The sequence below is a fragment of the Salvelinus fontinalis genome, chromosome 27, assembly GCF_029448725.1.
Source record: "Salvelinus fontinalis isolate EN_2023a chromosome 27, ASM2944872v1, whole genome shotgun sequence".
Classification (NCBI taxonomy): domain Eukaryota; kingdom Metazoa; phylum Chordata; class Actinopteri; order Salmoniformes; family Salmonidae; genus Salvelinus; species Salvelinus fontinalis.
The window spans coordinates 44,729,834-44,747,154 of NC_074691.1; the positions used below are offsets into that span (position 1 = coordinate 44,729,834).

Consider the following 17,321-nt stretch of genomic DNA (forward strand, 5'->3'; position numbering starts at 1 on the left):
ACAATAGCGTTTCAGGAACTAGAACACTCAGGAGAAGCCAGGTGAGACCATGGGTGCGTTTGTAAATTCACTCTGGCAGAGGAGTAGGGTTGATCTCATGAACCGCAGTCAAGCACTCAAGCGAATTGACTAAAGTTGGCTAGCTACTTCCAGACACAAATAGGAGAATACCTCATATCTGACCATTTTACTCGCCCTAGCAGAGCTGGTTACGCAGTTTTTAAAAATAAAATTTGATCTAGAGCGCTGGTGACGAGTTGTGCTGCTGGCAGGAATTTAATTCGTTTTTTTTTTGCCAAAGTGTACTGCCACAGGTCATATTCAACAGGTGTTGCACATTCTGAAACTCCTCAGTTATTCAGCGCTCTGGCACACTCAGACAAGAGTGCTCTGAAATCGGAGTAGATGGCCAGAGTGAATTTACAAACGCACCCTATATAACTAACTAATAAGGCTCGAGGTGAAGTGGTATATGGCCAATATACCACCAAGGGCTGCTCATATGTAATATGCAACGCACAGCCCGGATATAACCCTTAGCTCATAACCCTTAGCTTACCTCGTTTTAGTCATTCGTATGGTATACGTTCTGATATACCACGGCTTTTAGCCAAGAAGCATTCAGAGCTCGAACGACCCGGTTTATAGTATACTGTATATCAGGGCCTTACTTTACACTATATAATACGCAGTATATACACTATCAAATATACAGTATAAAGACCTAACTTACAATTTTATAATATACAGTATATAAGGGCCTAATTTTACATGCTACAATATACATTATAAACTGGGTTGTTTAAGCCCTGAATGCTGATTGGCTGACAGCCGTGGTATATCAGACCATATACCATGGATTTGACAAAACATGTATTTTTCCTGCTCTAATGACGTTGGTAACCAGTTTATAACAGCAATAAGGCACCTCTGAGGTTTGTGATATATGACCAATATACGACTGCTGAGGGCTGTATCCAGGCACTCCGCTTTGCGTCGTGCATGGGGAACAGCCCTTTGCCGTGGTACATTAGCCATATACCACACCTCCTCGGGCCTTATTGCTTAACAGGGCCTTACTTTACACAACAAAATATATCAGGGCCTAACTTAACACTATATAATATACGATATATCAGGACCTTACTTTACACTATATAATCTACAGTATAAAGGCCTAACTTTACACTATATAATCTACAGTATAAAGACCTAACTCTACAATATATAATATACAGTATATCAGGGCCTAACTTTACACTATATAATCTACAGTATAAAGACCTAACTCTACAATATATAATATACAGTATATAAGGGCCTAACTTTACACTATATAATCTACAGTATAAAGACCTAACTCTACAATATATAATATACAGTATATCAGGGCCTAACTTTACACTATATAATCTACAGTATAAAGACCTAACTCTACAATATATAATATACAGTATATCAGGGCCTAACTTTACACTATATAATCTACAGTATAAAGACCTAACTCTACAATATATAATATACAGTATATCAGGGCCTAACTTTACACTATATAATCTACAGTATAAAGACCTAACTCTACAATATATAACTTTACACACTGAACAAAAATATAAACACAGCATGTGAAGTGCTGGTCCCATGTTTCATGAGTTGAAATAAAAGATCACAGAAATGTTCCATACTCACAAAAAGCTTATTTCACTCAAATTTTGGGCACAAGTTTGTTTACATCCCTGTCAGTGAGCATTTCTCCTTCGCCAAGATAATCCATCCAACTGAGAGGTGTGGCATATCAAGAAGCTAATTAAAGAGGATGACCATTTCACAGGTGCACCTTGTGCTGGGGACAATAAAAGGCAACTCTAAAATGTGCAGTTTTGTCACAAAACACAATGCCACAGATGTCATACTTTTTGAGGGAGAGTGAAATTGGCATTCTGACTGCAGGAATGTCCACCAGAGCTGTTGCCAGATAATTGAATGTTAATTTCTCTACCATAAGCCGCCTCCAACATTTTATACACGGCCCTAAATATACACGGCCCTAAATATACACAGCCCTAAATATACACGGCCCTAAATATACACGGCCCTAAATATACACGGTCCTAAATATACATGGTCCTAAATATACACGGTCCTAAATATACACGGCCCTAAATATACACAGCCCTAAATATACACGGCCCTAAATATACATGGCCCTAAATATACACAGCCCTAAATATACACGGCCCTAAATATACACGGCCCTAAATATACACGGTCCTAAATATACACGGTCCTAAATATACACGGCCCTAAATATACACACGGTCCTAAATATACACGGCCCTAAATATACACGGCCCTAAATATACACGGCCCTAAATATACACGGCCCTAAATATACACACGGTCCTAAATATACACGGCCCTAAATATACACGGCCCTAAATATACACGGCCCTAAATATACACGGCCCTAAATATACACGGTCCTAAATATACACGGCCCTAAATATACACGGCCCTAAATATACACGGTCCTAAATATACACGGCCCTAAATATACACGGCCCTAAATATACACGGTCCTAAATATACACGGTCCTAAATATACACGGCCCTAAATATACACGGCCCTAAATATACACGGCCCTAAATATACACGGCCCTAAATATACACGGCCCTAAATATACACGGCCCTAAATATACACGGCCCTAAATATACACAGTCCTAAATATACACGGCCCTAAATATACACGGCACTAAATATACACGGCCCTAAATATACACGGCCCTAAATATACACGGCCCTAAATATACACGGCCCTAAATATACACGGCCCTAAATATACACGGTCCTAAATATACACGGCCCGAAATATACACGGCCCGAAATATACACGGCCCGAAATATACACGGCCCGAAATATACACGGCCCTAAATATACACGGTCCTAAATATACACGGCCCTAAATATACACACGGTCCTAAATATACACACGGTCCTAAATATACACGGCCCTAAATATACACGGCCCTAAATATACACGGTCCTAAATATACACAGCCCTAAATATACACGGTCCTAAATATACACGGCCCTAAATATACACGGTCCTAAATATACACGGCCCGAAATATACACGGCCCGAAATATACACGGCCCGAAATATACACGGCCCGAAATATACACGGCCCGAAATATACACGGTCCTAAATATACACGGCTCTAAATATACACGGCCCTAAATATACACGGTCCTAAATATACACGGCCCTAAATATACACGGCCCTAAATACCCATGAAAACTAGGCTTCAGAGCCCTTTAAGGTCCTGATAGAGGCGATCAGTAAGGTACTGTTACCTTTACCGTTACCTTTACCGTTACCTTTACCGTTACCTTTACTGTTATCACTGTTACCTTTAACGTTACCTTTACCGTTACCTTTACCGTTACCTATACCGTTACCTTTACCGTTACCTTTACCGTTACCTTTACTGTTACATTTACTGTTACCTTTACCGTTACCTTTACTGTTACCTTTACTGTTACCTTTACTGTTACCTTTACCGTTACCTTTACCGTTACCTTTACCGTTACCTTTACTGTTACATTTACTGTTACCTTTACCGTTACCTTTACTGTTACCTTTACTGTTACCTTTACCGTTACATTTACCGTTACCTTTACCGCTACCTTTACCGTTACCTTTACCGTTACCTTTACTGTTACCTTTACCGTTACCTTTACCGTTACCTTTACCGTAACCTTTACTGTTACCTTTACTGTTACCTTTACTGTTACCTTTACTGTTACCTTTACTGTTACCTTTACCGTTACCTTTACCGTTACCTTTACTGTTATCACTGTTACCTTTACCGTTACCTTTACCGTTACCTTTACCGTTACCTTTACCGTTACCTTTACTGTTATCACTGTTACCTTTACCGTTACCTTTACCGTTACCTTTACCTTTACCGTTACCTTTACTGTTACCTTTACTGTTATCACTGTTACCTTTACTGTTACCTTTACTGTTACCTTTACCGTTACCTTTACCGTTACCTTTACCGTTACCTTTACCGTTACCTTTACCGTTACCTTTACCGTTACCTTTACTGTTACCTTTACTGTTACCTTTACTTTACCTTTACCGTTACCTTTACTGTTACCTTTACTGTTACCTTTACCGTTACCTTTACCGTTACCTTTACCGTTACCTTTACCGTTACCTTTACCGTTACCTTTACTGTTACCTTTACCGTTACCTTTACTGTTACCTTTACTGTTACCTTTACTGTTACCTTTACCGTTACCTTTACTGTTACCTTTACTGTTACCTTTACTGTTACCTTTACCGTTACCTTTACCGTTACCTTTACTGTTATCACTGTTACCTTTACCGTTACCTTTACCGTTACCTTTACCGTTACCTTTACCGTTACCTTTACCGTTACCTTTACTGTTATCACTGTTACATTTACCGTTACCTTTACCGTTACCTTTACCGTTACCTTTACTGTTATCACTGTTACATTTACCGTTACCTTTACCGTTACCTTTACTGTTACCTTTACTGTTACCTTTACCGTTACCTTTACTGTTACCTTTACTGTTACCTTTACCGTTACCTTTACCGTTACCTTTACCGTTACCTTTACCGTTACCTTTACCGTTACCTTTACTGTTACCTTTACCGTTACCTTTACTGTTACCTTTACTGTTACCTTTACTGTTACCTTTACTGTTACCTTTACTGTTACCTTTACTGTTACCTTTACCGTTACCTTTACCGTTACCTTTACTGTTATCACTGTTACCTTTACCGTTACCTTTACCGTTACCTTTACCGTTACCTTTACCGTTACCTTTACTGTTATCACTGTTACCTTTACCGTTACCTTTACCGTTACCTTTACCTTTACCGTTACCTTTACTGTTACCTTTACTGTTATCACTGTTACCTTTACTGTTACCTTTACTGTTACCTTTACCGTTACCTTTACCGTTACCTTTACCGTTACCTTTACCGTTACCTTTACCGTTACCTTTACCGTTACCTTTACTGTTACCTTTACTGTTACCTTTACTTTACCTTTACCGTTACCTTTACTGTTACCTTTACTGTTACCTTTACCGTTACCTTTACCGTTACCTTTACCGTTACCTTTACCGTTACCTTTACCGTTACCTTTACTGTTACCTTTACCGTTACCTTTACTGTTACCTTTACTGTTACCTTTACTGTTACCTTTACCGTTACCTTTACTGTTACCTTTACTGTTACCTTTACTGTTACCTTTACCGTTACCTTTACCGTTACCTTTACTGTTATCACTGTTACCTTTACCGTTACCTTTACCGTTACCTTTACCGTTACCTTTACCGTTACCTTTACCGTTACCTTTACTGTTATCACTGTTACATTTACCGTTACCTTTACCGTTACCTTTACCGTTACCTTTACTGTTATCACTGTTACATTTACCGTTACCTTTACCGTTACCTTTACTGTTACCTTTACTGTTACCTTTACCGTTACCTTTACTGTTACCTTTACTGTTACCTTTACCGTTACCTTTACCGTTACCTTTACCGTTACCTTTACCGTTACCTTTACTGTTACCTTTACCGTTACCTTTACCGTTACCTTTACCGTTACCTTTACTGTTACCTTTACCGTTACCTTTACCGTTACCTTTACTGTTACCTTTACCGTTACCTTTACCATTACCTTTACCATTACCTTTACCGTTACCTTTACTGTTACCTTTACTGTTACCTTTACCGTTACCTTTACCATTACCTTTACCATTACCTTTACCGTTACCTTTACTGTTACCTTTACTGTTACCTTTACCGTTACCTTTACTGTTATCCCTGTTACCACAGTGATCCTGTGACCTTACCTTAGACCCAGTGTGTCTCTGATGTTGCTAGGTCCCTGGTAGTCAAGGTCAGGGTCCCAGTCTGTTACAGGCATTACAGCTAAACACTAACCTGTGGATGGATAACTGACTGGCTGACTGACTGGCTAGCAAACTGGCTGACTGGATAGCTGAGTGGCTGGCTGATTGGCTAGCTGGCTGACTGGCTAGCTGGCTGGCTGGCTGACTGGATAGCTGGCTGGCTGGCTGACTGGATAGCTGGCTGGTTGGATAACTGACTGGCTGGCTGACTGGATAGCTGGCTGACTGGCTGGCTGACTGTCCAGCTGGCTAATTGACTGGCTAGTTGACTGACTGCCTGACTGGGTAGCTGACTGACTGGCTGACTGACTAGCTGACTGACTGAATTAATGACTAGCTGACTGACTGAATTAATGACTAGCTGACTGACTGAATTAATGACTGGGTTGTGTTTGTTTTATCTGAAGGGTCACAAAAACATCTAACAGTCTTTAGTCGATGGGTTTCCCTATGGGCTCTGGCCCAAAGTAGTGCCCTAAATAGGGAATAGGGTGCCATAGGGCTCTGGTCCAAAGTAGTGCCCTAAATAGGGAATAGTCTGTCATTTGGGATGCAGCCTCTGTTTCCCAAAGTCATTCTGGGTCCCAGCTAAACCCATAGACAACATAGAGATAGATGGTGATCCTCAGACCCTGGTTGTCATTATGACAAGCCAGCGGAGGAGAATATACAAGGACACACAACTAAGTTCTTGATTGGTCATTGATCATGTATTACGCTGGCATGGGAATTGGTGAATGAGAGAAGTGGAATGTAAAAGACCAAGCGGGCTTTCAGTATGTTGGAACCCGCTTTAGTCAGTCCAGACGTCTCGCTAGACCAGTCTGTTGTGGTGGCATCAGATCCATGACATCATAGCTTTAGTCAGTCCAGACGTCTCGCTAGACCAGTCTGTTGTGGTGGCATCAGATCCATGACATCATAGCTTTAGTCAGTCCAGACGTCTCGCTAGCCCAGTCTGTTGTGGTGGCATCAGATCCATGACATCATAGCTTTAGTCAGTCCAGACGTCTCGCTAGACCAGTCTGTTGTGGCGGCATCCGATCCATGACATCATAGGGTTTAGTCAGTCCAGACGTCTCGCTAGCCCAGTCTGTTGTGGTGGCATCAGATCCATGACATCATAGGGTTTAGTCAGTCCAGACGTCTCGCTAGCCCAGTCTGTTGTGGCGGCATCAGATCCATGACATCATAGGGTTTAGTCAGTCCAGACGTCTCGCTAGACCAGTCTGTTGTGGCGGCATCAGATCCATGACATCATAGGGTTTAGTCAGTCCAGACGTCTCGCTAGACCAGTCTGTTGTGGCGGCATCCGATCCATGACATCATAGGGTTTAGTCAGTCCAGACGTCTCGCTAGCCCAGTCTGTTGTGGTGGCATCAGATCCATGACATCATAGGGTTTAGTCAGTCCAGACGTCTCGCTAGCCCAGTCTGTTGTGGCGGCATCAGATCCATGACATCATAGGGTTTAGTCAGTCCAGACGTCTCGCTAGACCAGTCTGTTGTGGCGGCATCAGATCCATGACATCATAGGGTTTAGTCAGTCCAGACGTCTCGCTAGCCCAGTCTGTTGTGGTGGCATCAGATCCATGACATCATAGGGTTTAGTCAGTCCAGACGTCTCGCTAGCCCAGTCTGTTGTGGTGGCATCAGATCCATGACATCATAGGGTTTAGTCAGTCCAGACGTCTCGCTAGACCAGTCTGTTGTGGCGGCATCAGATCCATGACATCATAGCTTTAGTCAGTCCAGCCGTCTCGCTAGACCAGTCTGTTGTGGCGGCATCAGATCCATGACATCATAGCTTTAGTCAGTCCAGACGTCTCGCTAGACCAGTCTGTTGTGGCGGCATCAGATCCATGACATCATAGCTTTAGTCAGTCCAGAAGTCTCGCTAGACCAGTCTGTTGTGGTGGCATCAGATCCTTGACATCATAGATTGTAGTTGACCCACCAGTTCAGCAGCTGACTGACACCTTGTGGACAACACAGTACTGTCTCCAGAAAACATCCTGGGTACAACATCATGGGTACAACATCCTGGGTACAAGCAGAAATGAATTAGAATATTGTAGAAGTAGTCTTGGACCTGGTGGTGTATCTGTTCCCATAGTAATAGTCTAGGACCTGGTGGTGTATCTGTTCCCATAGTAATAGTCTAGGACCTGGGGGTGTATCTGTTCCCATAGTAATAGTCTAGGACCTGGGGGTGTATCTGTTCCCATAGTAATAGTCTAGGACCTGGTGGTGTATCTGTTCCCATAGTAATAGTCTAGGACCTGGTGGTGGTGTATCTGTTCCCATAGTAATAGTCTAGGACCTGGTGGTGTATCTGTTCCCATAGTAATAGTCTAGGACCTGGTGGTGTATCTGTTCCCATAGTAATAGTCTAGGACCTGGTGGTGGTGTATCTGTTCCCATAGTAATAGTCTAGGACCTGGTGGTGTATCTGTTCCCATAGTAATAGTCTAGGACCTGGTGGTGGTGTATCTGTTCCCATAGTAATAGTCTAGGACCTGGTGGTGGTGTATCTGTTCCCATAGTAATAGTCTAGGACCTGGTGGTGGTGTATCTGTTCCCATAGTAATAGTCTAGGACCTGGTGGTGTATCTGTTCCCATAGTAATAGTCTAGGACCTGGTGGTGTATCTGTTCCCATAGTAATAGTCTAGGACCTGGTGGTGTATCTGTTCCCATAGTAATAGTCTAGGACCTGGTGGTGGTGTATCTGTTCCCATAGTAATAGTCTAGGACCTGGTGGTGTATCTGTTCCCATAGTAATAGTCTAGGACCTGGTGGTGGTGTATCTGTTCCCATAGTAATAGTCTAGGACCTGGTGGTGGTGTATCTGTTCCCATAGTAATAGTCTAGGACCTGGTGGTGGTGTATCTGTTCCCATAGTAATAGTCTAGGACCTGGTGGTGTATCTGTTCCCATAGTAATAGTCTAGGACCTGGTGGTGTATCTGTTCCCATAGTAATAGTCTAGGACCTGGTGGTGTATCTGTTCCCATAGTAATAGTCTAGGACCTGGTGGTGGTGTATCTGTTCCCATAGTAATAGTCTAGGACCTGGTGGTGTATCTGTTCCCATAGTAATAGTCTAGGACCTGGTGGTGGTGTATCTGTTCCCATAGTAATAGTCTAGGACCTGGTGGTGTATCTGTTCCCATAGTAATAGTCTAGGACCTGGTGGTGGTGTATCTGTTCCCATAGTAATAGTCTAGGACCTGGTGGTGGTGTATCTGTTCCCATAGTAATAGTCTAGGACCTGGTGGTGTTGTATCTGTTCCCATAGTAATAGTCTAGGACCTGGTGGTGTATCTGTTCCCATAGTAATAGTCTAGGACCTGGTGGTGGTGTATCTGTTCCCATAGTAATAGTCTAGGACCTGGTGGTGTATCTGTTCACATAGTAATAGTCTAGGACCTGGTGGTGGTGTATCTGTTCCCATAGTAATAGTCTAGGACCTGGTGGTGTATCTGTTCTCATAGTAATAGTCTAGGACCTGGTGGTGTATCTGTTCCCATAGTAATAGTCTAGGACCTGGTGGTGGTGTATCTGTTCCCATAGTAATAGTCTAGGACCTGGTGGTGGTGTATCTGTTCCCATAGTAATAGTCTAGGACCTGGTGGTGTATCTGTTCCCATAGTAATAGTCTAGGACCTGGTGGTGGTGTATCTGTTCCCATAGTAATAGTCTAGGACCTGGTGGTGGTGTATCTGTTCCCATAGTAATAGTCTAGGACCTGGTGGTGGTGTATCTGTTCCCATAGTAATAGTCTAGGACCTGGTGGTGTATCTGTTCCCATAGTAATAGTCTAGGACCTGGTGGTGGTGTATCTGTTCCCATAGTAATAGTCTAGGACCTGGTGGTGGTGTATCTGTTCCCATAGTAATAGTCTAGGACCTGGTGGTGGTGTATCTGTTCTCATAGTAATAGTCTAGGACCTGGTGGTGGTGTATCTGTTCCCATAGTAATAGTCTAGGACCTGGTGGTGGTGTATCTGTTCCCATAGTAATAGTCTAGGACCTGGTGGTGGTGTATCTGTTCCCATAGTAATAGTCTAGGACCTGGTGGTGGTGTATCTGCTCCCATAGTAATAGTCTAGGACCTGGTGGTGTATCTGTTCCCATAGTAATAGTCTAGGACCTGGTGGTGGTGTATCTGTTCCCATAGTAATAGTCTAGGACCTGGTGGTGTATCTGTTCCCATAGTAATAGTCTAGGACCTGGTGGTGGTGTATCTGTTCCCATAGTAATAGTCTAGGACCTGGTGGTGGTGTATCTGTTCCCATAGTAATAGTCTAGGACCTGGTGGTGGTGTATCTGTTCCCATAGTAATAGTCTAGGACCTGGTGGTGTATCTGTTCCCATAGTAATAGTCTAGGACCTGGTGGTGGTGTATCTGTTCTCATAGTAATAGTCTAGGACCTGGTGGTGGTGTATCTGTTCCCATAGTAATAGTCTAGGACCTGGTGGTGGTGTATCTGTTCCCATAGTAATAGTCTAGGACCTGGTGGTGTATCTGTTCCCATAGTAATATTCTAGGACCTGGTGGTGTATCTGTTCCCATAGTAATAGTCTAGGACCTGGTGGTGGTGTATCTGTTCCCATAGTAATAGTCTAGGACCTGGTGGTGTATCTGTTCCCATAGTAATAGTCTAGGACCTGGTGGTGTATCTGTTCCCATAGTAATAGTCTAGGACCTGGTGGTGGTGTATCTGTTCCCATAGTAATAGTCTAGGACCTGGTGGTGTATCTGTTCCCATATTAATAGTCTAGGACCTGGTGGTGGTGTATCTGTTCCCATAGTAATAGTCTAGGACCTGGTGGTGTATCTGTTCCCATAGTAATAGTCTAGGACCTGGTGGTGTATCTGTTCCCATAGTAATAGTCTAGGACCTGGTGGTGGTGTATCTGTTCCCATAGTAATAGTCTAGGACCTGGTGGTGTATCTGTTCCCATAGTAATAGTCTAGGACCTGGTGGTGTATCTGTTCCCATAGTAATAGTCTAGGACCTGGTGGTGGTGTATCTGTTCCCATAGTAATAGTCTAGGACCTGGTGGTGGTGTATCTGTTCCCATAGTAATAGTCTAGGACCTGGTGGTGGTGTATCTGTTCCCATAGTAATTGTCTAGGACCTGGTGGTGTATCTTTTCCCATAGTAATAGTCTAGGACCTGGTGGTGTATCTGTTCCCATAGTAATAGTCTAGGACCTGGTGGTGTATCTGTTCCCATAGTAATAGTCTAGGACCTGGTGGTGGTGTATCTGTTCCCATAGTAATAGTCTAGGACCTGGTGGTGTATCTGTTCCCATAGTAATAGTCTAGGACCTGGTGGTGGTGTATCTGTTCCCATAGTAATAGTATAGGACCTGGTGGTGGTGTATCTGTTCCCATAGTAATAGTCTAGGACCTGGTGGTGGTGTATCTGTTCCCATAGTAATAGTCTAGGACCTGGTGGTGGTGTATCTGTTCCCATAGTAATAGTCTAGGACCTGGTGGTGTATCTGTTCCCATAGTAATAGTCTAGGACCTGGTGGTGGTGTATCTGTTCCCATAGTAATAGTCTAGGACCTGGTGGTGTATCTGTTCCCATAGTAATAGTCTAGGACCTGGTGGTGGTGTATCTGTTCCCATAGTAATAGTCTAGGACCTGGTGGTGGTGTATCTGTTCCCATAGTAATAGTCTAGGACCTGGTGGTGTATCTGTTCCCATAGTAATAGTCTAGGACCTGGTGGTGGTGTATCTGTTCCCATAGTAATAGTCTAGGACCTGGTGGTGTATCTGTTCCCATAGTAATAGTCTAGGACCTGGTGGTGGTGTATCTGTTCCCATAGTAATAGTCTAGGACCTGGTGGTGGTGTATCTGTTCCCATAGTAATAGTCTAGGACCTGGTGGTGGTGTATCTGTTCCCATAGTAATAGTCTAGGACCTGGTGGTGTATCTGTTCCCATAGTAATAGTCTAGGACCTGGTGGTGGTGTATCTGTTCTCATAGTAATAGTCTAGGACCTGGTGGTGGTGTATCTGTTCCCATAGTAATAGTCTAGGACCTGGTGGTGGTGTATCTGTTCCCATAGTAATTGTCTAGGACCTGGTGGTGTATCTGTTCCCATAGTAATAGTCTAGGACCTGGTGGTGTATCTGTTCTCATAGTAATAGTCTAGGACCTGGTGGTGGTGTATCTGTTCCCATAGTAATAGTCTAGGACCTGGTGGTGTATCTGTTCCCATAGTAATAGTCTAGGACCTGGTGGTGGTGTATCTGTTCTCATAGTAATAGTCTAGGACCTGGTGGTGTATCTGTTCCCATAGTAATAGTCTAGGACCTGGTGGTGTATCTGTTCCCATAGTAATAGTCTAGGACCTGGTGGTGTATCTGTTCCCATAGTAATAGTCTAGGACCTGGTGGTGGTGTATCTGTTCCCATAGTAATAGTCTAGGACCTGGTGGTGGTGTATCTGTTCCCATAGTAATAGTCTAGGACCTGGTGGTGTATCTGTTCCCATAGTAATAGTCTAGGACCTGGTGGTGGTGTATCTGTTCCCATAGTAATAGTCTAGGACCTGGTGGTGGTGTATCTGTTCCCATAGTAATAGTCTAGGACCTGGTGGTGTATCTGTTCCCATAGTAATAGTCTAGGACCTGGTGGTGTATCTGTTCCCATAGTAATAGTCTAGGACCTGGTGGTGTATCTGTTCCCATAGTAATAGTCTAGGACCTGGTGGTGGTGTATCTGTTCCCATAGTAATAGTCTAGGACCTGGTGGTGGTGTATCTGTTCCCATAGTAATAGTCTAGGACCTGGTGGTGTATCTGTTCCCATAGTAATAGTCTAGGACCTGGTGGTGTATCTGTTCCCATAGTAATAGTCTAGGACCTGGTGGTGGTGTATCTGTTCCCATAGTAATAGTCTAGGACCTGGTGGTGTATCTGTTCCCATAGTAATAGTCTAGGACCTGGTGGTGGTGTATCTGTTCCCATAGTAATAGTCTAGGACCTGGTGGTGGTGTATCTGTTCCCATAGTAATAGTCTAGGACCTGGTGGTGGTGTATCTGTTCCCATAGTAATAGTCTAGGACCTGGTGGTGTATCTGTTCCCATAGTAATAGTCTAGGACCTGGTGGTGTATCTGTTCCCATAGTAATAGTCTAGGACCTGGTGGTGGTGTATCTGTTCCCATAGTAATAGTCTAGGACCTGGTGGTGGTGTATCTGTTCCCATAGTAATAGTCTAGGACTTGGTGGTGGTGTATCTGTTCCCATAGTAATAGTCTAGGACCTGGTGGTGGTGTATCTGTTCCCATAGTAATAGTCTAGGACCTGGTGGTGGTGTATCTGTTCCCATAGTAATAGTCTAGGACCTGGTGGTGTATCTGTTCCCATAGTAATAGTCTAGGACCTGGTGGTGTATCTGTTCCCATAGTAATAGTCTAGGACCTGGTGGTGGTGTATCTGTTCCCATAGTAATAGTCTAGGACCTGGTGGTGTATCTGTTCCCATAGTAATAGTCTAGGACCTGGTGGTGTATCTGTTCCCATAGTAATAGTCTAGGACCTGGTGGTGGTGTATCTGTTCCCATAGTAATAGTCTAGGACCTGGTGGTGGTGTATCTGTTCCCATAGTAATAGTCTAGGACCTGGTGGTGGTGTATCTGTTCCCATAGTAATAGTCTAGGACCTGGTGGTGGTGTATCTGTTCCCATAGTAATAGTATAGGACCTGGTGGTGTATCTGTTCCCATAGTAATAGTCTAGGACCTGGTGGTGTATCTGTTCCCATAGTAATATCACGGGGATCTGGGCCTGTTCACGAGAAAGCAGAATATCATTCGTGTCGGGCTCGTCAGCCTCGTTAAAGGAAAAAAAGGATTCTGCAAGTCCGTGGTGAGTAATCGCAGTCCTGATGTCCAGAAGTTATTTTCGTTCATAAGAGACGGTAACATTACATCATGTACAAAATAAGTTACAAAATAAGATACAAACAATGCAAATAAACAAACAACAAAACACAATTAGTTGGGGACACGTAGAACGTCAGCCTTCTTCTCCGGTGCCATTGGAGGGCTTGAATGGTGCACCTGAAGAGTCCATTGTGGTGGATAGACCTTCACTGCAGGCTGCAGGGGTTGCCTTACACCAGCAGAACCCAGATACTTTAAAGGATAAGAAGGTGGACTTTGTGGCCTTTGTGGCCTTTATAGCTGTGGTGATTAATGGCACTGCCAAGGTGGAGAGAAGGTCCAGGAAAACAGATATTATTGTGGATGCGGTAGAGCGGTTCCTGATTTTGATTTGTGTATGAAACCTTTTCCTGATAAAATAAAGAGATTTTTTGACATTTTCAACGTTAAATTGTGGAATCGATATTGTAAAATAACATGTCAAACTTAGATATTTCAATGGTTGTATGCATTTTTGTCGCCAAGATATAGTTTTACATCAGTCCAGAACACTTCACTATATAAACAATGACAGACTAAGTGTTCAATAAATTCAGTTTCTAGTTCACAACATCTACGTTCACTGGTAACATCAGGTATATATTTAGAAATCAAGCTACGACACGGATAGAATCTATGTATCATCTGAAAGGAGATCTCCTTTACTTTATTGGTCACCATAACTTTGTGCTGTGAGCCAAGCGCAGCGCCAGTCTACATCAAACAATGAAGCTCAACAAAATATTGCAAAGGGAATAGACTTCCTGTAGAAAATATCCCTTAATAAACGATTGTTGAATTTCTTATCTAGTAAACCTATGCCATTCACCTGGATATCGCTTACTCTTACTGGTATAATGTCAGAAATTGGCTAGCTACCTTTTTCCCCTGTTCGTTAGCTAGCTAGCTTTTAGCTGACTGGTGTTAGCTAGCTACGAAGGCTAACTACTGGACTTTGTACAAGCAAGCTAATGTTAGCTAGTTAACTACCTAGCTAATCATTTGCATTTACTGATTAACCTCAGCTTGTATACCATCATATATATATACCTATCTAGAGTAGCCTAGGTTTGTTCACATACATGTATGACTGGCAGCCTGGTGCAAGCCTAGGTTGAAGTTGACATATGACAAAGTGTTATTTATTTGCTAATTTTAACGACCCTGTTAACAATCTGGTTTGTGGTTCTCGGTAATAGCCGGATGGCAGGGAGTGTGTACCAGAGGCAAGGAGTGTACCAGAGGCAAGGAGTGTACCAGAGGCAGGGAGTGTACCAGAGGCAAGGAGTGTACCAGAGGCAAGGAGTGTACCAGAGGCAGGGAGTGTACGAGGCAAGGAGTGTACCAGAGGCAGGGAGTGTACCAGAGGCAGGGTGTGTGGTATGTACCAGAGGCAGGGTGTGTGGTGTGTACCAGAGGCAGGGTGTGTGGTGTGTACCAGAGGCAGGGTGTGTGGTGTGTACCAGAGGCAGGGAGTGTACCAGAGGCAGGGTGTGTGGTATGTACCAGAGGCAGGGTGTGTGGTGTGTACCAGAGGCAGGGTGTGTGGTGTGTACCAGAGGCAGGGAGTGTACCAGAGGCAGGGTGTGTGGTGTGTACCAGAGGCAGGGAGTGTACCAGAGGCAGGGAGTGTACCAGAGGCAGGGTGTGTGGTGTGTACCAGAGGCAAGGAGTGTACCAGAGGCAGGGTGTGTGGTGTGTACCAGAGGCAGGGAGCGTACCAGAGGCAGGGAGCGTACCAGAGGCAGGGAGCGTACCAGAGGCAGGGAGCGTACCAGAGGCAGGGAGCGTACCAGAGGCAGGGAGCGTACCAGAGGCAGGGAGCGTACCAGAGGCAGGGAGCGTACCAGAGGCAAGGAGCGTACCAGAGGCAGGGAGTGTACCAGAGGCAAGGGGGAGTGTACCAGAGGCAGGGAGTGTACCAGAGGCAAGGGGGAGTGTACCAGAGGCAGGGAGTGTACCAGAGGCAAGGGGGAGTGTACCAGAGGCAGGGAGTGTACCAGAGGCAAGGGGGAGTGTACCAACCAACTCATCATCAAGCTTTGATTATTTGGGGGTGTGGGGCAGGACCGAGTTTGAGAATCCCTGCCGTAGGGCTCGGTACCGTCGGGAGGGTGTAAATCTATGGTAGACGACAGTGTGTCTGGATAATGAATACAGAAGTCCATTACGTCATTCAGACAGGTGCTTTTTTTACTTTGTCTTTTCAGACTACACCACAGCAGTCCCTTTTAGCACTGGCAGCATAGCTTTTATAGTTGATGCATACGTCGATAACTTATATTACGCGAACATTTAATTAAATACGCCAATATCCAGTCGCTAGAATAGAATAACATTTGCGCTTTGCAATCGGAGACGGCTGTATATGGGCGGGACTTCCTTGTAGCCAACACTGTTTATTTGTGCGTGTTGCAGAATTAGAAGAGAGATCTTGCACAGAGCAGATAAGAAGGTAAGTTTGACTCGTCGTCTTTTTAAATGTTCGCATTCTACAACGACGTTTAGTCATTTTAAATCGTCCATCTCGACCATTATACTCTATTATGAATGTCACCCAATGGCCGTTTTATTGTTAACTGATGGGCAGCAGTCACTTCGGGGATAGTAGCTAACAGCTGATTATGAAAAGCTATAATATGACCATTTTGCAGTCGGTAAAGTCGGTAACTTACCGAGCTACTGCTAGCGGTATATTGGTTACATTCGCGACTGTTGCATTATCGGGAGGTCGGTCGAGGTGACCGCTGTTATTTAGATGCGGTTCGTGCCCGGCAGCCCTCCGATAACTGGTAGGTAGCTACACCATAACTGTCGTACTGTCAGTCGTTTTACTCGTTGCAATATGGTTGTGTGCGGTGCAGCTGTGAGCGGGTTTGCTTTTGAGCAGTCATTTCATATAGATTGTCATTGTTTGTACATTTTAATAAGAGTGCAGTAATAAACACGTTGCGCTACATCATTCTACTGTACGGCGTAGCGATAACACAGGACTAGTAGCTGTCTCTTCTCCGAGCACATAGTCTAGGCGACTGTAATAAGTCACCGACGTGTTTGTAAACAAGCCAAGGAGGGCACATAGCGAAGTGCACGTAGACACGCTACTGGACACTCAACACTGTCTATATCCACCATAACACTATATTTCACACTGTCTATATCCACCATAACACTATATTTCACACTGTCTACTGTATATCCACCATAGCACTATATTTCACACTGTCTATATCCACCATAGCACTATATTTCACACTGTCTACTGTATATCCACCATAGCACTATATTTCACACTGTCTACTGTATATCCACCATAACACTATATTTCACACTGTCTATATCCACCATAGCACTATATTTCACACTGTCTACTGTATATCCACCATAACACTATATTTCACACTGTCTATA

General features: G+C 43.7%; 1 protein-coding gene across 2 annotated transcripts in view; it reads left to right on the top strand.

Moving 5' to 3' along the window:
* The first annotated feature begins 15,988 nt into the window (after positions 1–15,988).
* enpp5 (ectonucleotide pyrophosphatase/phosphodiesterase 5) overlaps positions 15,989–17,321 on the top strand; it is a 76,703-nt gene continuing 75,370 nt past the window's right edge. For both annotated transcript variants that reach the window (XM_055885823.1, XM_055885824.1), the window contains exon 1: positions 15,989–16,365. The gene's annotated coding sequence lies outside the window, so the exon portion shown is untranslated. The remainder of the gene's footprint in view (positions 16,366–17,321) is intronic.